We start from the raw sequence: 24,044 nt of genomic DNA, 5'->3' as shown, positions 1-24,044 counted from the left end.
TTTCTGGACTCTCTGTTCAGTTTCATTGGTCTATTTGTATGTTTTTATGCCAGGGCCATACTGTTTTGAAGACTACAAGTTTATAATAGGGCTTGAAATCAGGGAGTGTGATCCTTCCTGCTTTGATCTTCTTTCTCAGGATTTCTTTGGCTATTTGGAATATTTAGGAATATTTCTTCTACCTCTGTAAAAAATACCTTAGAATCTTGAGAGGGATCACATTGGATCGGTAAGTGGCTTTTGATAGTATTGACATTTTAACAATATTGATTCTAATCCATGAACACAGGGTACCTTTCCATTTATTTGTGTCTTCTTTGATTTATTTTATCAATGTCTTTAAGTTTTCAGAGTAGAGATCTTTCATCTCCTTGGTTAAATTAATTCCAAAGTATTCCATTGTATTTCTGAAGCAATTATAAATGGGATTGATTTCTTTGTTTCTTTTTTGGAAAATCTGTTGTTAGTATGTAAAAACACTACTGATGTTATTGTCTAGAAACACTCCCCTATGTTAATTTTCTGTGCTTCAACTTTATTGAATTCATTGATTAGATCTACCAGTTTTTTTGGTTGAGTATTTAGGATTTTCTATATATAAAGCCATGTCATCTGCAAATAGAGACAAATCTACTTCTTACTTTTTGATTCTGATACCTTTTATTTCTTTTTCTTGCCTGATTGCTCTAGCTAGGGCTTCCAGTACTATGTTGAATAGGAGTGGTGACAGTGGGCACCCTTTTCTTGTTCTTGATCTTAGAGGAAATACTTTCAACCTTTTACAATTGAGTATGATGTTTATTGTGTACTTGTCATATATGGCCTTTATTTTGTTGAGATATGCTTCTTTTATGCCTAATTTGTTGAGTTTTTTTTTTTAAATCATGAATGGATATTGAATTTTGTCCCTCCTGACTATTTAATTACTAAATAACTTTTGGGATATTGCCATTATTCCTAACTTATGCATTGAAAAAACTAAATCTTACCAGGAAGGTTAAATAAATTGACTGAGGTCATAGTTAGTGATAGAAGGAGGCTTTGAAATGAAAACTTTTTCATTCCAAAGCCTATACTACTGTCACCCTGTATTATTTCTTTCTTTTTTTTAAAGATTTTATTTATTTATTTGACAGAGATAGAGACAGCCAGCGAGAGAGGGAACACAAGCAGGGGGAGTGGGAGAGGAAGAAGCAGGCTCACAGCGGAGGAGCCTGATGTGGGGCTCGATCCCATAACGCCAGGATCACGCCCTGAGCCCTGAGCCGAAGGCAGACACTTAACCGCTGTGCCACCCAGGCGCCCCACCCTGTATTATTTCTTAATATCAGTAATTGTTATGGGTTTGCATTATTTCTCACATGAAAATGGGTGTGTTGAAAACCTAACCTCCAGTACCTCCAAATCTGACTTTATTTGGAATTAGGGTCATTGTAGATGTAATTTAAGGGGAGATCCTACTGGACTAGGGTGGGCCCCTAACCCAGTGTATCTGGTGTCCTTATAAGAAGATTGCTATGGGAAGAGAGAAATACACAGCAGAATCCCATGTGACAAAGAAGGCAGAGATTGGGCTTAAGCAGTTTCAAACCAAAGGACGCCAAAGACTGCTAGCAAACCGTTAGAAACTAGAAAGGGCCATGGAGAGATTCCTCTACAGTTTTCAGAAGAAAAATGGTCCTTCCAATACCTTGGTTTTAGACTTCTGGCCTTCAGAATCATGAGACAATAAATTTCTGTTGTTTTAAGCCATTTAGTTTGTGGTACTTTTTTCTTTTTTCATAGTCATAGGAAACTATTATAGTAACATAGATTAATCTATAGTATATTATTCTGTATTTCTATAGAAACTCTAAGGAAAAATGTGTTATTAGGCCATGAATAGAGAATCTAAAATGTAATATAGCCCAAGAGGGAAAACAGACTCCAAACCAAAACAACTTTCAAAGTAGAAAGAAAAAAAGAAGAGGAAAAGGGAAACAACAAAAGGCAATTTGATTAAAAAGTTACATCTCTGATGATATCTGACTTTAATAGGACATTCATGAAGAATGCAAATAGGAAAGTAAAACCAAAGTAAATGAATACCTTTACCTCATTATTAACAGGGTTAACATTTGGTGGTTTAGTGGTGGTGACCTGAGAGAAGGTAGTTACAGATAACTAAAGACCAAAACTAAACAAATACAGATTAGATTTAATATAAATTTCTCAATGTTAAAATGACATCAAATGTGGCATTGTAGAAATGGCATCCAAAGAAGGTAATAAAACCAGAATAATTGTTTAGATCTACAACCATAGACTGTCTGATGAAGAGCAGCTATAATTGCTTTCTGTTGGAATAGTCTACTTTTAAAAAAGAAAGAAGAAAAGAAAAGTGTGATTATTGTTGCCTATCCCATCTCAGCTGAGCTAAGCTCTCTTTTTTGCCATTATTGGAAGATAACATTAAGGTCTCCCCACTCTGCAACAGACTCAAGCCAATTACTATTTTTTTTCCATATGGTTCCAAATAATAGACACATTCTAATACACAGATACTTTCAACCATTCCTAAAACCATTCCTAAAACCATTCCTAAAACCATTCAAAAACATGTATTTTTTTTTTACCCTGATTAATCTGAAAATGTCAGTCTCCCTTTGGAAATTAGAATTGTGTATGCAAGAAGTATCTGAAATATCAAGTGTGCAAATGCTTTATGTCTAAAACCGTGGTCCTTTTTTGCTCTTTGCTTTGTAGCTGCTTGGAGTCCCCTTCATCCAGCATGGTCTACCTCACCAATCCTGCCCTTCCTTTAAGGTGAGTTTAAGAGTCACATTCTCTGTCAAGTCTGCCAAGCTGCCCATCACTTAGCCCACATTGCCACCTCTCCTTTATGGTAACAGCTCACTTTTTAGATATTGTCTATTACATTATCTGGCGTGTTTGTGTCCTTACCTATACAATGCGGGCCTCTTGTGAGCAGGGCCATGCCTTATTAATATTTCTATACCTAACATCTAGTACAGTGTCTGGCATAGGATAACCCCTCTCTAGAGAATGAATGAATGAACAAATGTAATTTGAGAAAAAAATATTAGAGAAAATACGAAAGAATTCATTAATAATATCATTGAATTTCTCTACTTCAAACCCTTCCATGACATTTGGAATGTGAACAGAATGAGCTGTTCTTCTCAGGCAGAAGCGCCAGAGCTATGACGACAGACGCCGTTCACTGGGCAGCTCTAGGTTGATATCTTAGTTCTGATTCTTTCCGCCAGAACAAAATACCATGGACTGGCCGGCTTAAACAATAGCGCTTATTTCTGTCAGTTCACTGGCAAGTCCAAGATCAGAGTGCTGGCCAGCATGGTCGAGTTCTGGTAAGAAATCTTTTCCTGCCTTGTAGACACGGGACTTTTTGCTCTGTCCCCACATGGCAGCCGTGGGAGCCAGATGGGAGCACACTGTGCCTCACACTCATGACCTCATCTAAACCTAATTATCTCCCACTGGCCCCATCTTCAAACATCATCACACGGGGGGGGGGGGGGTTAAGGCTTCAACATCTGAAATTTGAGGGGGACGCAATTCAGTCCGCAGCAGTTGAGATATTGGGTAGAAGCACCCCAGAGATGCTTGAAAATTGCATGACCTTCTCGCAAGGTTTTTGAGAACCAATCACTTGGTGCTTTGGGTTGCAACTGAGGATAGCAGTTTTGCTGAAGTCTGGTGCATATGCTAACTTTTAATAATCTAGAATTAGGATGCTCTCTGGGTGGCAACTAGTTCTGGCGACTCTAGAGCTTGTCCTAGCCCAGCCTCCAGCCAACCCACCTCTCTCTCCACGTGGTGGTGAACATGTGTTAGCTTTGAGAACACAGAAAGGAGACTCCGCTCCTGTGCTTTATGCTCTGGGTGTTCTGTGCCTTAAATATGCTCTACTCTACACTACAGTTGTCAGCACCACATTTCACAGTCAATACTCTGGGATATGTCAGTGACAGACTAGAGTCTTCCCTTGCCTTGGAAATCTGTGAGAACATACATTCTTTCCTTCTTTTGTTATGGCTGAATACTATCCCACTGTATGTATATGTGTGTATGTATGTATGTATATCCGTACACATAAATATATCACATCTTCTTTATTTATTCATATGTTGCTGGACACTTAGGATGTTTCCATGTTGTGGCTCTTATAAATAATGCTGCTATGAACATGGGGTACCGTTACCACTCTGACATAGTGTTTTTGTTTCCTTTGGATATATTCCCAGAAGTGAAGTTGCTGGATCAGAAGGTTGTTCTAGTTCTAACTTTTCAAGGCACCTCCATACTGTTTTCTATAGGGGCTGTACCAATTTATAAATCCACTGAAAATATACTAGGGTTTCCTTTTCTCTACGTCCTCACCAGCATTCGTTATGTCTTGTGTTTTTGATGATAACCGTTGCGACAGATGTGGAGTGATGTCTCATTGTGGTCTTGGTTTGCATTTCCCTAACGGGGAGTGATGCCGAGCACCTTTCATGTACCTGTTGGCCAATCATATGAATTCTTTGGTAAAATGTCTATTCAGGTCCTTCGCCCATTTTTAAATTGGGTTATTATTATTTGCAATTTAGTTGTATGAGTATATATTTTGGATATTAACCCTTTATCAGATATTTGATTTGAAAATATTTTTTCCCATTCCATAAGTTGCCTTTTCATTTTGTTGCTGATTTCCTTTGTTGCAGTAAAGTTTTTAGTTTTTTAGTTTAAGTTTCTAGTTTAAGTTTTTAGTTTCATTTAGTTTAAGTAGCCCCACTTATTTTTGCTTTTGTTGCTTATGCTTTAGGTATCTTATTTAAAAAATCATTACCAAGACCTAAATTAAGGAGCTTTATTTCTATGGTTTCTTCTAGGAGTTTTATGATTTCCAGTCTTATGTTTAAATCTTTAATCTGCTTGGAGATAAGTCTTTGAGTGATAGAAGTTAGGGACCCAGATTCATTCCTTTAGCTGCGGCTTTCTAGTTTTCCCAACATCATTTATTGAAGAGACAGTCTTTTCTCCATGGAGTTTTCTCGGCTTCCCTGTCAAGGATTAGTTGACCTTATATACATGGGTTTATTTCTGAGCTCTTGCAAGTCTTTCATTTTTTAATTGAATCATAAGCAACCTGTGTTTTCTGAATTACTTTTCTCATATTAAGAATTTCAACTTAACAATGCTCAAAAATTATACTTTTCTGAGAAATTCTTCCTTGTCTTAGTAAAATCTGTGTGAAATAAAACTAGGCAATTACAAGATGAATTCAAGGAACTGTTGTTGTTTTTTTCTTGCCCGCTTAGAGTAAATGCATTGTTGCTATCAACTACTATTTGCTGAGACCCTTGTATCTTGAATGACACAAATAGCACCCCTTCTCTACCTTATTCTGCATTATCTATTAGAGTGCGACTACCTTTAACTTTGTAATGAATGGTTCTTACACCAACTGTGAAGTTTGTGAGTTTCCAGGTTAATTCCCCCCACCCCCACCCCAAGGACTTTCGCAGTTATCCCCAGAAATTCAGCAACTAAATATCTCTGGAAGCTTCTGGTGCTCTTTCAAGTGTAATTGCAATTCAGGGTCTGATTCCATAGCTGAAAGTCATGGTTCCATAGCCCTGCCTTAGAGAGGCTGGCAGTAAGCCATGAAAGTAAACCAGTGGGTAAGAATCAAGTGAAATGGGCCAAGGTGGTGGGGTTTACCAGCCTCTAAAGCTCTTTGGTTTTGGAATGGTGGAATACATTTTGGTTTTAATTTTCTAATTTGTGGTTCTAAATGCCTCAAGATTTAGTCAAGGATTAAGCCTGTGGTTTAACTTCCTTTTTCCTGGGGGTATGAACTGTTTGAGTTGAGCCACCAACCCATATCCCTGCAAATGAAACATATTTGCATTTCTCATGTGTGTAAGCCCAGTAAATGTTGATTGCTTCCAGCTCACTGACAGGGCACCAGTGTGTTTTCCATTTTGTTACCAAATAATAAAACCTCAAACAGAGGCACAGTCTCTGGGCTTAACAGGAAGCATGACTCACACCTCTAAACAAGAGAGAAGAGAAACAGCAGTGATGCACTTAACTGGTTTAAAATGCTTATTAGCATCAACTTTGTAGCATACATTAGAAACAGTGGTCTTTGAAACACAATCTTTCCCCTAGAGCATGGTTAAGGGCTCAAGGTCAATCTTATTTCAATAGAGGAATGTGTGAAATAATACATACCATGTTCTACTGGCCCCAGCAGAAGGATTTACTAATTATGCATTTACCTTTCTGCATCTCTGCTTATGTATCAGGATTTTTTGCTGTTGTTGAAATGCAAATAAAAAAAATCAACACACGTTGGCTTAAACAATAAAGGCAATACTTTGTTTTACATCAGGTTAGTGGACTTTAGGCAACACATAATAATCAGGATTGAACTCTATTTCTTTAATTTTCTTTGTATTTTGTTTTGTTTAGTCATTGTAGGAAAATGGCTGCAGTAGTGTTGGGATGCATGTCTTTAACCATAGGATCTGGAATTAATAGATCTAATCCTTACCCAACTATTGAATAAAAGTACTAAGTGATGTGGGAAGCAAAGGTAGAAGAAAAATTATTAAATTTCCTTACTATCTACAGCCTATTGACAAGTCCTTGAAATAGGCAGAGTGACCTTCTTCTAGGGGTACAACTGCCTCGATGCTGACACTTTGTTAAGGGCAAAAGGCAATCATAGCCTGACCCCCAGGACCCTATATGTCTACTTTAACATATAAAAATTCCTTTGGAAACTTCCTTTGTCTTTACTTCCCAGGATACGTGTTGGCAATCGTCCCCCAAGCATATGACCCACTGATATACATCTGAAGGGTCTCATGACTCAGGTTTTATTAGACAGTAATCCATGACATTTTCCCAACACTAGCTAGGCCCCTTAAAGTCCTGGAAACCTTGCATCCAGCTTTCTTATAGATTTACTCTATCTCTAACCCCCTCCCAACTTGAAAGTATATAATGGGCCACTCTTCATGACTCCAGTGCAGCTTTTTCTGCCCACAGGTCCTGTCCCTGTGCTTTAATAAAACCAACTTTTTGCACCAAAGACAACTCAAGAATTCTTTCTTGGCCATGGGCTTTGAACCCTAACGTCTTTTCCTACATCACCCGGCTTTACTGATTGGACACAATTAGCTCATATCTCTATCTCTGACCCAACCACCGATCACTGTGCTCAGTGCTGAGACTTAGGTCTGGACCCCTGACTGTCCTGAACCTGTCCAAGAGGGAAGGCGCTTCACTGGCTGGACTAGGCCACTGGCCAGCCCCCCTCCCCATTCCCTGGACATAACTGCCAAGGTCAACCAGACCACAGTGCTGCAGCATGGTGCGGGCCTGGCGCTCTCAGGGGGTAATCCATAGTGTCCACTACGGTGTGGAACCAAGTCCTGGCCTGGGACTGAGGAGATTTATGTTGGAGATTTAGCTTTAGCCAAACTATCTTTGTGATTTTGCCGAGTCTCCTGACCTGATCCTTCAGTTGTATGTTCATTTCTTTTACAGAGGATGTTTTCTGCAAGCCTACTCCTGGGCTTTTTGTTTTTGTTTTTAGAAAATTCATATCTAGTTCATGCAACCTCATTCCAACACCAAAAATAATTCAGTCACTTTAAATGCCATATGGAATAAATAAATGTTTCGAAACAAATCAAACTTAATTCCCTGTAAAAATCATCAGCATTGGTTATTCTGATTAAATATGTAAGGCCAGCAAAGGCCAAGGCTCTTGGCAGGCCTGTAAAGGAGAAATGAGAGGAATTAGAAAGCAGGAGACTAAAGTCACTTTGTGAATTAGAAAGTGATGGCAGAATTGTTATTTTTATAACTTCCCAGAATAAAAAAAAAAAAATGTGGACTTGCAGCTGAAAATTGGCTGGTGATCACAGCCTGGCAAACTGAGCCAGGGCACACGTACAGTGTATTTGAGGGAGGAGATCACCCAGATTCTAACTTACATGAGCACACACTGAAAATAACCCAAACTGGAGGGAAATCTTATCACCCCGTTCAATTCAATTCAAGGAACAAATATTGATTCAGCAAGCAACGTGTCCCAGGCTTAGCACTGAAGAGATAACAAAAAGGAGGAAGAGATTGAGTCTGTCATCAAGGAGCTTACTGTGTTAAAGAAATGAGGTAATCAACCAATGTTTAAAAATAATTTAAGAACACAAGCAATTAGGAGAGACTGATTGTGGATGTCATTGGTGATATCTACTACGCATCAGGAAACGAATCTACGTCAGACGGTGTATCTGGGGGTTTACATTCTAAAAAAGCAAACAAAAACAAAAAAATGGAAGTTATGAGTTAAACTTTATAATTTTGAATTTGCTGGTACAGTCATGGAAAGACAGAAAGATTTTCATATCTTGCTCAAAGTTATCATGTTCCCAAGTGGCAGAGCCAACATGTAAGTTGAGGTTTTCTGTGACTCTAAAGTACATCCTTTGCTCCATACCGAGTGACCTTCCTAGAACTTTCACTAGGTTAGCAGTCTGAGCATACTGATCAAACAGCCACGTCAGACAGAAGGGAAGGAAAACCAAGGTCTTCAGTCCAGAAAGATAAATGTTGCAGAATCAATCTCCAACTAAATTTTAATAATCCAAGAAAAAGAGATCAGTGATTGAGTCAGCAATATATATATATATATATAAATATCACACATATATATATTACATATATATCACAATCACTCACAAAACAAAATACAAACAAAACAAAATACAAAAAATTTGAAAGCAAATAAACATATACATATATAAAAAAAGCTATAAGTAATATGTAAAACGTAAGTGCATATTAAATATAATATGTATCTTTACTCTTGTTAGATTTTTTTTTATGTGTGTTTTGTTTCTCTTGTCCTACTCCGGAAGGGAAGAAATTGCTCCATTCCTACATCAAGATAGAGAGGGAGATCATTCAGTATTTATTTCACCAATGATTGCTGACTGCCAGCTTTGTGTTAGTCATCAGAGAGATTAGCCTACTAAGACATAGTTCCTATCTTCAAGGAGTTTGCAATCAAGTAGGAAAAACAAATTTATAATCAATTACAATACAAGCTAGGTGTTGTACAACAAATGCATATGTGTACACGTGGGAGCAAAGGGAGCCGTGGAACGGGAAGGTTCACAGGTGGTGAAATTGAGGATGAAAGAATTTACTAAGTTGATCAGAGGAGGTGGAAGAGAATTCCAGGCAGGAGAAATTGTTGTAACATACAGAGAGAAAAAGCATGTTATCTTGGCTGAATTTAGGCGTGCTTTGGGTTGAGGTGAGATTTACTTTGGTCTGTTTTCTGTAAGTCCATGATCTCCAAAGTTTTTACTGTGAAAATTTCAGTAAACATTTCTGTGTATGAACATCCAAGATGTATGTGTTTCTGTAGTTTATCACCGCAGTCCTAATCCATAAATATAGGTAAAACTCAACTTATGTCTAATTAAAAAATCCATAACAACAATCACCATAGTTATAATAAATGCTACTATTTATTGGTCAAGGAACTTTCTTCCAAATTATTCTAAGTGTTTTTTATAATTTATGTACCCCTTGCAGCAACCCTATACAGTCAGTGCTATGTTAGCCCTTTCTCCTAGTTGATGAGGAATTCTAGATATACGCTGGTGTTTTAACTTTCCTATCCACACTCCATGGGTCATCCTGCAGACAGTAACTCTGCAGTAAGTGGTGGCAGAGACTAGGCATGGTTGTTGTGCATGGAGCCTTTGCTGGACATCCTGAGAAATATTAGAGGTCCTTGAAAATGTGTGTGTGTGTTTAAAATTGGCAAGAGTCAATGTTAAATATCATTAAAGATTTGTTCTTTCCTGCCTTCGGTTTTTCACAAAATAGTTTTTGTTTGCAGTCCTGTGATTAAATAATCTCTCTGGACCTTTATTTTCTCTTTACTAAATTTCACCTTTATCTATGCCGATTGGGCAACTCAGTGTTGTTGTTCTGATAATTTTCAAAATAACATTTTTTTCAAATTATAAATTTGTGACATTTCCAATGTAGGCAGTTTGGGGAAAAAGAAAAATATGATGAAAAAATTATGTGTGCATATTTCACCAACCGAAGAAAACACTATTAACATTTTGGTGTATATCCTTTACCAGTTGCAGGAGATCCATCATGGGTTCTAGACAGGGTTAGTCCTTCCACTAAGGCCTCCTTCCATCTCCCCACGCCATCTACATCAGCACTTTTTTTTCCCTTTATACATGGTAATTTAGTTTACTTTTAGCCAGCTTTGGATAGGGTAATTAAGCCAGATTTCATTTAAGACTACTTACTGATTTCTAGATAAGAGGAAATTTCCAGCTCTTTGCAAGAAAATTTCTCATAATGTCCTTTGAAAGCCAACATATTTATGAGAGTGCTTTGCAATAAATCCCTTTCTTTTATATCTTCTAAATTAAGCCTACATTGTGTTTTGAAGTCTTTAAAAGTTATTAAAACAATTATTATTTCACCCATTTCACTTTGCAAAGATGACTGCCCACAAGAAAGAGAAACCAGTTTATGCAGACATTTAAGTGGAGTCAAATGCACTAATACTCTTATAAAAGTACGTAAAGCCCCAGTACTGGGATTAATATTGGAGACAGAGAGACCACCGAAACAGTATTTATAGGTCAAAGAGATGAGAAATACATCTTCTGATATGCTTGTAATGTCAAGACTACATGCACTTTGGCCGTGGGGCTCCGGGGCTGTGGTTATCTGGGAGAAGACAGAGACCGGAGGAAGGCAGAGAGGGAGACTAGAGATGACAGTCCAATTATGGGGAGTCTTGAACACCGTGTAAAGAATATAAGATCAGGGGCGCCTGGGTGGCACAGCGGTTAAGCGTCTGCCTTCGGCTCAGGGCGTGATCCCGGCGTTATGGGATCGAGCCCCACAACAGGCTCCTCTGCTATGAGCCTGCTTCTTCCTCTCCCACTCCCCCTGCTTGTGTTCCCTCTCTCGCTGGCTGTCTCTATCTCTGTCAAATAAATAAATAAAATCTTAAAAAAAAAAAAAGAATATAAGATCAAATCTAGTCACCAGCAGACAAACCTGCATTTAAATACTAATTTATCAATTTACTCAGTTGAGATTAATCTGGAATACTAATAGATAACATTCGCTGCCTCTTGTTACACAGCTAGTAGATGGCACAGTCAGTTTAAATCTCGGCGTCCTAACCTCAAACAATACCTGGCAATTCCACCATAATAATTCTCCAAATGAAGGAGGATAGTGACGTACAATCAGGGGCATGAACTCTGAAGGTCGAATGTTTAGATGAGCTATTGTCAAAGCATTGCCTGTGAAGTCCGTACAGTGTTGAGGGTGGTGCCTGAGATCCTTTCAGGGAGTTTGCAAAGTCAGAAATCTTTTAATGATAGTAGTAGGAAGTTATTCGCTTATTTTCACTGTGTTGACAATTGCATTCTTGTTTAAAAAGCAGTGGCAGATAACGTTTCTACTGTTTTCGCACAACTGAAGGTCTTGGCACCAAACAGTACTAAGAGTCATTCCATTCTTTACCACTGTTCATTCACAGAAGGGAGAAAAAAAGCCGTACAAAAATTAATCTTATTAAATCTCAGTCCTTGTGTTCACGTCTCTTTAACATTCTGTGTGAAGAAATGAGAAGTACCCGTAAAGAACATCTGCCAAATACCAAGATCTGGTATTTATTTCAAAAGCTCTTGTGTGATTCTTTCGGTTGCAAGCTGAACTAGCTATCTTTTCTAGGAGCAGCAGGTTTTACTTGAGAGAATGGTGAACAGACAATAGTAGTGATCATTCAGACTTGGGTACCAGACAAATGTTCTTGAAAATAAAGAAAACTATCACTTCAAGGAAAACAACTGACAGTGTTTGTTGTCAGTGCCAAAATGTAAGTGCTCAAGAGATCATTAAAATTTTGGAAAACTTCTATCTACACTTTCTAATATTTAAAGATTTTTAAATAAGATTAGTGGTGACATTGATGAATATGATTTTTAAAATATTGTATAATAAACTGGATCAGTATTTGGAAAATCTGAATTCAACAAATTATTATTTTCCAAATAGTCATTGCATGATGTTACATGATAGCAAAAGCATGCATGATATCTGATAAACCAATGGATTGCACTGTAACACATTACAGAAATTTTTTTGATACGATTTCAGATACCATTTTGCAACTATTTTTTTTTAAAAACTTCTACTTGTTGGATTTTGCTAGGATATCAAATTACAATTACATGCAAAGATTATTAAATAGTCCTCCATTATTTAGTTACATAATAGTATGAAGCAGGTTTTTTTTTTTTCATTCACTTCAACCAATACAACATATTATATCAGTTTGAGTGTAGGAGCAGATAGGAGAATTCAGTTGTCCTTTATTGGGTTGTACATTAATGAGATTCACAAACACTTAACAGCACTGTTCTCACTGAGTCTTTGTTTTTGGGAAAGAGTTAAATTTCATATAAATATGTTAGTTATTTAAAAAAGAATAAAAAAAATTGAGAATAAAGTAGGAAAACCTGCAGTTCCAGGAATAGTAATAAAGATCCAGAGAAGGGTTCTCATAAAAGAGGATCCAAAATCTAGAGGAAGTCCGAGTGACCATATGAAAGTATGGGAAGATGGTATACTGGGGGTGAATGCCAATCTTTTAAGTGATGACTCTAAAAATTATGTTGCATTTTATTATAATAAAGAATATAGAAGAACAGATTTGGGAGCTGCGGGAGGGGAAATGTTGATTTTAGTTTTGGACATTTTAATTTGGAACAGAGAACATTAACTTAGTGATCTTGATTTGGAAGTTGGAAATACGTGTCTCTACCCAAGGGAGTTGACTGGGCAAGCAGTAGGAGCCTAAAAGATATTAGCAATTACATTTTTAAATTAATGGAATAGGAAAAATTAACTAGGAAAACATGTATAAAGATAAAATAAGAAAACTGAGGACCAATCCATCATTCTCAGGACAAGTGGGGCAAGTCAAGTGCAAAAAACAAAAAAACCCCCACACAACACGAAGAACATATTATCAGAGAAGCAGAAGAATATGTCGGAGGGTGTGTGATGAGACTTTCAAAGCATCCATTTTAAATGTTGCAGAAACAAAGTTCGATAAAAATTGAAGAGAGTCCACTAGCTTAGGCCAGTGGTTGATTTATGATGGTCTAAGCCAGTGGTTCTCAAACTCCAGCAGGCATCAGAATGACCTAATGGGTGTGTTAAAGATTATTCGGCCCCAGCCCCAGGTTTTCAGGAGGTCCACGGAAGGGCCCCAAAATGTGCATTTCCAACATGTTCACAGATGATACTGATGATCCAGGTACCATATATTTTTGTATGGAATTTAAAGCGTTTATTATTTTTTTGAATTACTTATTTTTAAAAACTGAAGTATAGTTGAATCACAATGTTCCATTAGTTTCAGGTGCACAACATAGTGATTTTGACAACTCTATACACTATGCTCTGCTCACCACAAGTTTAGCTACCATCTCTCCCCATACAAGGCTAGTACAATACCATTGGCGATATCACCTATGTTGTGCCTTTCATCCCTGTGACTTACTCATTCCGTAACTGGAAGCCTGTATCTCCCACTCCCTGTCACCCATTATATCCATTCCTCCCAACCCCCTTCTCACAACCATCAGTTTGTTCTCTGTATTTATGGGTCTGTTTCTGCTTTTTGATTTTGTTTGTTGTAGATTGTACATATAAGTGAAATCATATGGTATTTGTCTTTCTCTTCTGCCTTATTTCACTTATCAAAATACACTCTAGGTCCATGCATGTTGTCACAAATGGCAAGATCTCATTTTTTTATATGGCTTGGTAGTATTCAATTTATATATATCTTCCTTACCCATTCATCTATTGACAGGCACATGGGTTGTCTCTATATCTTAGGTATTATAAATAATGCTGTGGTAAACATAGGAGTGCATATACCAGGTACCATATTTTTGAAGCTCATTGGTGTAGGCAGGTAAAAGATGCCTGCCAGTCACTACCACAGAAGCATAGTGGGGGTGGAGGACTAGAGTGCAATGAGGTCAGAAAGTGGATTGAGCAGTTTCCATTTTTCTTTAAGAAACTCGTCTTTGAAGATAGGGCAGTTGCTGGTAAAGACAAAGGAAATGGGAAGAAATATTTGGAAAATGAATGAATGAGGGAAGGAATAAATGCCAATGATTTGAAATTTTCTAGAACTGGTCTGGAAGTAGGCAAAGGAGTAATTGATGAAGCAAGAACTTATAGAAATGGATCCAGACTAGAGTTTTAGGCACATTGAACAACAATGTTGGTAAGAAAGATAGCCCATTAAGGGCTACTCTATATACTAGGTGTTGAAGCAAATGCCAGATATTCATTATCACAGTATTTTTAATACCTTATAAAGTAGGTAGGAGAACAGATCTTTTTCTAGGATCTATGGAAAGGAAGAAAGACTGGCTTACCTATAGATAAGTTAATTGGTATAGGTTTGACTTAAATTAGCAAAATTCTGAGAAAGGGGTACCTTGGAATCAGCCCATGGAGAAGGAGCTGACTATGTTTAAAGAGCTGTAGTAGGTAACTCGAAGACGGCCCCCTTGATCCCCATCTCCTGATATTTACTCCCTCATATAATTCCCTTCCTTTGAGTGTGGGCAGGACCTAGTGATTTGCTTCTAATGAATATCACGGAAGTGATGGGGTGTTACTTCCAAGATTAGGTTGTAAAAAGAGAATGGCTTCCATTTAGGCCCTCTCTTGCTCTCTGTCAGATTTCTTGCCCAACCAGGGGAAGAGGCCACACATTTACTATCAGCCTGTGGCCAGTCCTTGACCTTACTGACTTAAACCTCCATTAGAGCGTAATGCTGTTTTTCTCAATAATTAAAAAGTCAGCTTCCAGACTGTGAAATTGCATTTTGAATACACAGATCTAAGTTTTAAGATACGTGCTTTTGCATTTGCTGTCTTAAGCAAGTGTATCTGCTATTGCGCTATTTATTGGGATTATGAAAAACCTTTGTGAAATGCACGTCCTTAAGCCTGATGAAGACAATTCCGAATGCAGTTATGGTGAGGATATATGTAGCATATTTCTCACTCCACAGATTCAAGCTTTGACTCAGCTAATCTGGTGGATTAAAACTATGTATTTTGTCCCCTTCTTAGTTGCAAACCCAGATGAGAAAAAAATGTTCTTCTAAATTCGAAGAGAACTGCTCTTTAGTAGTACATACGCAGATTTTTTCAGTTTTTTAGCTGAGCTTTAGATAACACACAGCTTGGTGTATACCTCTATCTGCCCACCCAAACATTTGTTCAACATATAGTTAGTTATTCCATGTGTATTGAATTCAAGTGCACTTAAAAATGGCCAGGTCTCCCTTTACTGTCGTGTGTATTACTACAATCCTAAGAGAAGAAAAAAGAGATTTTTATGGTAAAGCATGTATCTTAATATTATGTATCAAATATTATTTAGATTTTGTGGTTATTGGAAAATTTCCTTTGGAGAGAAAGTGAACTTTCATTCCCTTTTCCTTCCTTCTCTCCTTCCCCCCAGCTCCTCTTTCTATCCTTTCTTTCTCCTTCATTTTAAAAAATACATGTATCCTTGAGAAACAAACAAGTGGGTTTAGTTTGTGTGTGTGCTCGTGTGTGTGTCTATGTATATACACGTGCCCTGCTCTCCTCCACCTTTTCAGACCTGCCAAATACAAGCAAATACTGAAAGTCACATTACAGACATGCTCCTGAATCAAATATTCATAAGAAAGTAAAGATAAATATTTTTCCAGCAAGTAAAAAAAAAATTGCTATTCCAGTGTTGATCGAATTGAAAATAACATTCACATAAATCATTTGAACAAGGAAATATATGAAACAATAGTACATTTTATAGCCACTGACTCAAAACAACCAGAGGAACTAATTTGTTAAGCTGATTTTAATTTCTTTCATTAGTTCTTACTTGAGAAATTAAAACATACTGGAATATAAAGCATTTTGATAACTGTAATGATTAATTTTAATGGAGGAAAAAAAATATACATTTCCCATGTTCAAGATTTCTAGAAAAACCGGGCGGTTACCTATGCAAAGTGGTTTCTTAGTAAATGGATATTTAAGGAGCTTCAACTGGAATGGGTAATACTGGTAAATTTTTAGATAGCATATGATATTTAGAGTAAGTGGTGCTAAAAATATGCTAAAATAGTACCTAGTCTGTGCTCCTATAATAAAATGATCAAAGCGGTTCTTCCTTACCATCAAAACAGATGGCTCTAATGATTTGTCAAGCCATCGTTAATTCATTTGCAAACAACAGAGATCGGTTGGCAAATGTGTACTGAGAATGAGATGTTACTGTTCATAAATGCTTCTAAAGTTTGTTTTGTCTTATCATTACTGGAAAATGGTGTTTACCTAAGTTAAATTATTTGTGTGAACCATCCCTGTGACAGTGCTGCAGTTATAATAAATTACCTGTAAAGCGAAATGAACATCACCTGGTTAATATGGTTGTGGGAGCGCCATTGACCTCATGGAATAAGAGAGCACACCTATGTGCTTTAAAATTTTATGAAAGAAACATTATGTCTTTTCCTAGTTCAAGAATATGTTTACTTGGATATAATTAATGCATTCTCCATAAGACATAGAAAATACTATATAAAGTAGCAATAAATGCTGAATTATACATTTTATGATATCATGAAAAAAAGCTAGTTGAATGGTTTAAATATCAAAAAGACAGTATTGAAAACTTCCAGCTCATGTTATTCAGGATAAAGCCAAGTAAGCCAATTTATCAAAACCAAAACATTTGCTTATGCTCATTGGACATTTTTTTCCCCCAAGCTGTTCGTGAGCTCTGGTTTTAACCAGAGAATAAGTCATAAATAAAATACATATTTTTACTTATTTGATATTACAAGTAATCTTCTGAACCTGAAATTGAGTTTTTCAAACTTTGATCTTCACATAACTTTGGGTTGTTTTTTATCAATATCGTTGTGGCCTCAAGTTAGAAGGTTAGTGGAGATTTTAATCTTGTCCATATTATACATTACAGACAGATCTGAGGGAAACATATTCCTTCCCAGAACAAGCATTTATCACTTATTGATGTGAGTAATGTTTCCAATTAGGCCACACAAGCCTTGTTTTCTTTCTTAACTGATCTTACTTGAGTTAAAATATGTTTCATGATTTGTGATTGATGGTTTGCCAGATAAACCATTTAAAAGGTAGCAGGGATAGACAAAGGTGTTGGGATGCCTCTGACTATAATAAATAACATGAGATACGTGTTAAGAAAACTGTGAAATTAGATATTGAAGAGCATTGATGCTTGGGGTAGTAGATGCTTTGATTCAAGCTGGAATTATAAGTAAAATAAAGTTGTATTGTGAATTGCTTAGACCAAGAAAGTTATAGGTGGTACTGGTACTGGCTTGTCATCTCTTTTTTTCGTGTTGTTCTGGTCTAATTTTCGCTCAACTTTCACCACCCTGGGAAAGAGTTTCTGCATTTCGATAATCCCTTGGATTATCTGGTCTATGGTCCAGACTTCTCAATAATCTCAATATGCAGGAGCTGATAATATTCGCCTTAATTTTAATTTTCTCTATTTATTTAAGGGTATGCCTAAAATATGTAAAACTAAATACAGTCTCCTAGCATGTATGCCACAACTAAATAAATCAGAAGACCTTAACTTCACAAATAACCCTCATGACATTTTAACATCTGAATCTTTCAGAAATATGTTTTACTTTCATAGGTGATGCCTGGTCTCTTAAGAAGAGACTCTTTGAGAAGTAGGACATTATTTTACTGGTTAAGTTCACAAAAAACTTTTCCTAACAGTGTGGATTCCAGGAACAAAAATATCTGACTTTATTTTAAATCAAATTATAGAAAAAAAATGTTTCTACCTGTGAATTTTGAGAAATAGTGTTCATCATTAAATTTGAAAGTAATCAGGAGTGCCCACGGGGCTCACTTGGTCAAGCGTCTGCCTTTGGATCATGTCATGATCTCAGGGGCCTGGGATTGAGCCCCGCTTCGGGCTTTCTGCTCTACAGGGTGTCTGCTTCTCCCTCTCCCTCTGTGCTCTCTCTCTCTCTCTTCATTCTCTCCAATAAATAAATAAATAATATCTTTAAAAAAATGTGGAAGTAATTGTTCAAATGGAGGAATAGGTTGTTACTTTATTGTTTTGCTGGTATCTGTATTTTCACCTTGTAGATTCTCCACAAGAAGTCTGTCTGCATTCTAAGTAGCTTCGCAGGAGAGTATGTTTTTCTGAGCTTGTATTCCAACTCTTGTGGTTAATTATTTCATTCAAAATATATCATACCCTTCATGTGTGCCAGGCATTGTTCTAGGTGCTGGGATTAAAATGCTGAACAAGGCAGGGTCCTGAAGAAATGTACTTTGATCCTGTTTAGTCCACAAAATTTTCACACCATCATTCAACCTGTAAAGGTGTGTAGGTTTTTGCAATTTATCACCTCCCTTTATGTAGCCTAGCAGGTGAGGCGTGACCTGCCATATTGAAATGCTGCATGTAGCCAATGCTGATTGTTTTAATGCCAAGATTGTCAGACAGAGTATGATGTATGGAAATTCTATGCTTTAAAAATGTGTTATCATACTTCATTGAAAGGGAAAACATAACCCTACAGAGAGAGAAAACTAGGAAAATGTTTAAGAGCAAAATGAATTCAATATCAATTTAATATCATGTTGTGATACTGAACCAATGTTTTTAAATCTTGACTTTAACACCCATAGTGAAAATTGTCGTTAGTACCTAGGAGGTAACAGCTAGGTAACCTGGGCTCTTGGAATTAAAGTTTCCCTCTGAGAATGAAATTAGACACAATCATCATGAAACCACTGAAATCAGTCAGCTATAGAAATAACTGAAATACAGTAATAACCTATGACTGAAGAGTCTAGAAACATCTAAAAACAAATTTCTACGACTAGGTTAGTGGGTGACTGCCTTAGCATGTCTAACGCTATCGCATATTCAAGTTTGAGTCTGTCTGTAAAAAGAAAAAAGAAAAAAAAATACATTATTATAAGAGAATTAAAAAAAAACCACATAATGACAGCAAAATCTTTGGTAGTTTTGAATGTCCTCCTCTTGTCCTAAATAAACCATCCTGTATCTTCTCTTTTGCTTAACAAGGATTTGCCTGATTATTAATTTAACTTTAATTATTAATTTACCTACTTGAAGACAGGCTGTGACCACAACTTGATCACCATTCTGATAGCTGTATACTAAGATCTTTAGAGGCTGGATTAATAGTAGATTGTGAACTGGGCCTGGTGTGAGACAGGGAGTTGTGGCCTTTGGTCAAACCGGAGAGGATGACCTGTCTAGACAGGCATCAAACAGGACATATCTGTGAGCTACATTTAGTTTATGATCTCTGACGGATGCTCTTCCAGTGAAACAAGAACTTAGTGAGAGTCACAGTGGTTAAAGGAGACTTAATATTTCCCTCCTGTTTCTTTATAAAAGAGGATAAATGTATCTGGTAGTTAAAGTATGCATATATGCATGTCTGTATCTGTCTATATTCCCACATATACATGTATGCACACATACGTATATACATATATACACACACCCCTACACTATCTAAATATACATGCATACATATATGTAGGTATGAATGTATATAGGTATGTATTATATGGGAGTGCATATATATACACATATATGTATGTTCGTACGTGTATATATTTATCTTTATATGTTCCTTAAATAAAAGCTTTTTTAAACAACCAAGATCATAGTTTACTCTTTTATCCTAGAGACCATACTATCTTTTAATTTATGCCTGAATTTTCATCAATTAAGTTACTCAACGTACTTCCACAAACAGAATTTTTTTTTAAAAAGATTTTATTTATTTGACAGAGATAGAGACAGCCAGCGAGAGAGGGAACACAAGCAGGGGGAGTGGGAGAGGAAGAAGCAGGCTCCCAGCAGAGGAGTCTGATGTGGGGCTTGATCCCAGAACGCCGGGATCACCCCCTGGGCTGAAGGCAGATGCTTAACGACTAAGCCACCCAGGCGCCCTAACACAAATAGGGAATTTTGTATTCATCAATTTGTTCAGGACATCTTGTGGTTTAAAGGCAATAACGTATTTTAGAGTAATTTATGATTCCATTTTAAAAGTGCCCTGAATGTAGAAGAGAAGCTTTGTTCCTCAGTTCTGAGAGAGCTCATCGGTAAAGGTGCGGTATGCATACCCTCCTCAAAGCAAGCCCACCCAGAGCAGCCCCAGGGAGCAAGATATGCCTTTAGTAATCGCTGGGAGGATAGATCTTGTGTTTGTCTCATATTCTCTTCCCGTCATTGCCCCTTGTATAAAAGCAGAGGTGGGGTGGGGTGGAGGGCACCCTGATCCCACCCTGTCTACAAATGTGCCCTGCTTGATCCTAATCTCCCCCCTCCTTCGAAAATAATTGTTTCAGAGAGTTCAGCCTGAAGCCTGGCTTCCCATGATATTTCTGTGTCAATTAAAGTAGTTTAGGAATGGGAGACCTGGGCCAGAGAAACACAGGGGGATGTTGATGAGTAATTGAGGAGAGAAAGTTCCTTACTTTTCTTAGAGAGCTGACGGCAGCCACAGTTTCTGTCTTTCTGGATGTCATGGCACGTGGATACGAATCTGGGAACAGTGGCAGTGATTTAGAAAGTCTTAGAATGGAGCTGATGCTAAGGGAGTCAATGCAGAAATGGGGAGTGGGAAGTGTCTTCACGGTATCTTCGAGCCGCTACGTCAAACCAAAATGGAAAACCCATCTACCTCTGCATCACCCACACCTATAAGAAATAGATTCTCTTTTTGCTCGAATCAGTTCGATTTTCTCTTTCTTAAAATATGGAATTCTTACAGAGGTGAGGACTGGTCTTCAGACACAGTGTCATTTTTTCTCCCTTCTTTATACTCAGATGAACAGGGATAGCTTTGCAGTCACTGAACCCAGGCCCACGTACCCTTTCCTGTGGTTCACCCTTGACGAGGGCTGGTGATCCTTGCCCTCTGCCACTGACTTACCTTTGTTGAGCAGTGAAGGGGTCTTAACTTTGTTGAGTAGTGAACGCGATTATGTTTTAATTTGGATAAAAAAGTGAGCGTTGTAATTGTCATTTATATGTCAATAAAGCTGAAAATTTTAAAACAAGAAGTGAACATTATTAAATATTTCCATTTGTGGGAAAAGGGTTCTGAAATACGCTCAAAGCAAGTAACCTCATTATACCGGTACTTTACAGTGAAGACTGGCTGGGCATCATTCATAGAGCTACGCTTCTGTAAAGAGAAAGATTCCCTACGACACAACGACTTTTGTCTCACCTTGAATAGAAACTATTAATTCCCATTTCTTTGTGATTCTTTGAGCTGTATCATTCTCATTATGGGGAATGTCATGAAGAAAAGGCAGCAAGCCTCTGCATGAAGAGCTGTGAAATTCATTCGTGAGTAACAGCAATCAGCTCGTTTATCTAACACAGTGCGCACAAGAATGATGCAAAAGTACAAAATTCAGAGAAAATGAGAAAAAAATCTAAAAGAGGCCTGGAGGAGACGTGCCTTCCAACTAAGTCTGGTGGAAGACAGGTCAGAGTGGTGCGTCTGGCACAAGGACACCAGCGATGGCTTTAGTGGGGATAATTTAGCCTGAGTCTTCATGTCTGGTGCCAGAAAAGCAGCTGGCATCATGAAGGAAATCTACTCTAATGAAGTGGGATAGGCGATGCCACGCCATTTAGCACAGAAAGGTCTTGGTTTGCAGTTTCACTACGGAACGGATGCTACGCAGCACCAGCATGCTGCCTGGCTCCCGAACGCTGGCTTCCTATTTAAACTGCTCTTTGTGTCCCTGCAAACAGGGAATTGCAGTTAGAAAAGCCAGAACAACTAGAGAGGCATAGAAGCCCAAGAGAGGCAGTACAGTCACACAGCCAATGTTTCATTGACTAATACATGAAAAACCTTATATGAGGGAGACAGATCAACTTGCAAACATATGACAAATAACATTCTGCTGTTGGGAAGACCATAGCAGTGTCTCCTTATCTGTCTGTAGGCCATGGTGGCTCTTTGGGAACCATGGTCTCTGGCCAGCTTGTCAGGTGACTGCTCTGTCGCGTTGCCTCACTTCATTCCCACAAGGGCGACAGTTTCAGCTGTGGGAGAGAACTCTGTGTTTCTATGCCTAAAATGGAGCTTTAAAAGCTCATTGTACAGTGTTTGCGAGTCCAACATAACCACTGAAGCAACGAAGCAAAACAAAGGCCAGGAAAGGAAATAATAGGGTTTAGAATTAAAGGTAATCACTTCATGAATGCAGCTTACCTTTAAATAGAAAAGATGTATAAGTTATTCTTCTAAGGATTGGCTTTCTTGCATGTTACGGTTTTACCTCTTTTCATTTTTAGTTTAAAAAAATCTATTCTTTCCTGGTAGATTCTTGTCCTTAAACATTTTGTGTCCTTGTCTCTCTGTTGTTTTCCACAGACTCATTATAGAAGTTGATTTTGATGATGAATGCCATCTTTCAGGGTCCTTGGAACTATCTTCCAATTACTGAGAAGATGCCAATTAAAATTTGGTGGTTTATTTATTTTAAAATAATCAGTAATTCTTAACAACTCAGAAAGGACACTTGTTCTAAATTATGCTGAAGAGAATATTTATTAGTGACAATGTCTGTCCCTGAAAGAGTTAGACTGGAGAGGAATACATATGAAAATAAAACCAGTTAAATTTATGGAAACAATTAGCTGATAGGACAAAGTATTCAGAAAAAGTAATACTTTTCATTTCATAGGTTTCATATTTTAAAAAAATAATATTTAGACCTCTAATAATAAGTTGAATTAGATAATGTAGATATTACTATTAAATTAACTTACAGGTGGGAAAACTGAGACAGTATTTGAATAAGATTAAATATTTGTGACCAAAATAAACTTGTATTTATGTGCTTCCATTATGTATTGTGCACTCTACAAACTTACCATGTTGTGATTTGATCCTTGAGGTAAACAACTTTTGAAACACAGTGGCTTAATCTGGTAGGAGAGCTGTCTTGCTTGCTTGCATATCTAATGCAGGTAATTGGGAATGTTTTGCACCTATTCAGGGACCCATATCAATGGCAGAGTGTTGACAATCATCAAAATAGGGAACTTTGACAATCACCAACATAGGGACAGAAAACAGAATTTTCCAGTGGTTCTTTTTATTCCTCTGGGTTTATTGATATATACAGACCTATCACATCCTGTAAACCTAATGTGTGTGTTATCATTTGTTACATGGATATATTGCAGAATGTTTATATCACAATAAGGCTAGTTAACCCCTTTACCTCATATAATTTCTATTTTTTGTTTTTTTGTTATAGTGATAACATTTAAGATTTCTCATAGCAACTTTGAAGTATATAATACAGTAATATTAGCATAGTTCCAAGGCTGTACATTAGATCCCCGGGAATTATTCATCTTATAACTGAAAATTTATACCCACTGACCAACATCGCTGCATACCTCCCACCCCCCAAGTCCTGGTAACCATCAATCCACTCTGTTTCTAGGAGTTCAACTTTTTTAGATTCCACATATAAGCGAAATCATACAGTATTTGCCTTTCCTTGTGGCTGAACCAATTTACATTCCCACCAAAAGTGTACCAGATTTCCCTTTTCTCCACATTCTCACCATTTGTTAGCTCCTATCTTTCTGATATTAATCTTTCTTACAGGCATGAGGTGAAATCTCTTTGTTATTTTGATTTGTATTTCTCTAAGTAATAATAATATTGAGTATCTTTTCCTTTACCATTGGCCATTTGTATGTCTTCTTTGGAAAAATGTCTATTCAGGTCCTTTGCCCATTTTTTAATTGG

Source organism: Ursus arctos, unplaced genomic scaffold, assembly GCF_023065955.2.
Source record: "Ursus arctos isolate Adak ecotype North America unplaced genomic scaffold, UrsArc2.0 scaffold_3, whole genome shotgun sequence".
NCBI classification, from domain to species: Eukaryota; Metazoa; Chordata; class Mammalia; order Carnivora; family Ursidae; genus Ursus; species Ursus arctos.
Note: the sequence above shows the minus strand (reverse complement) of the source record.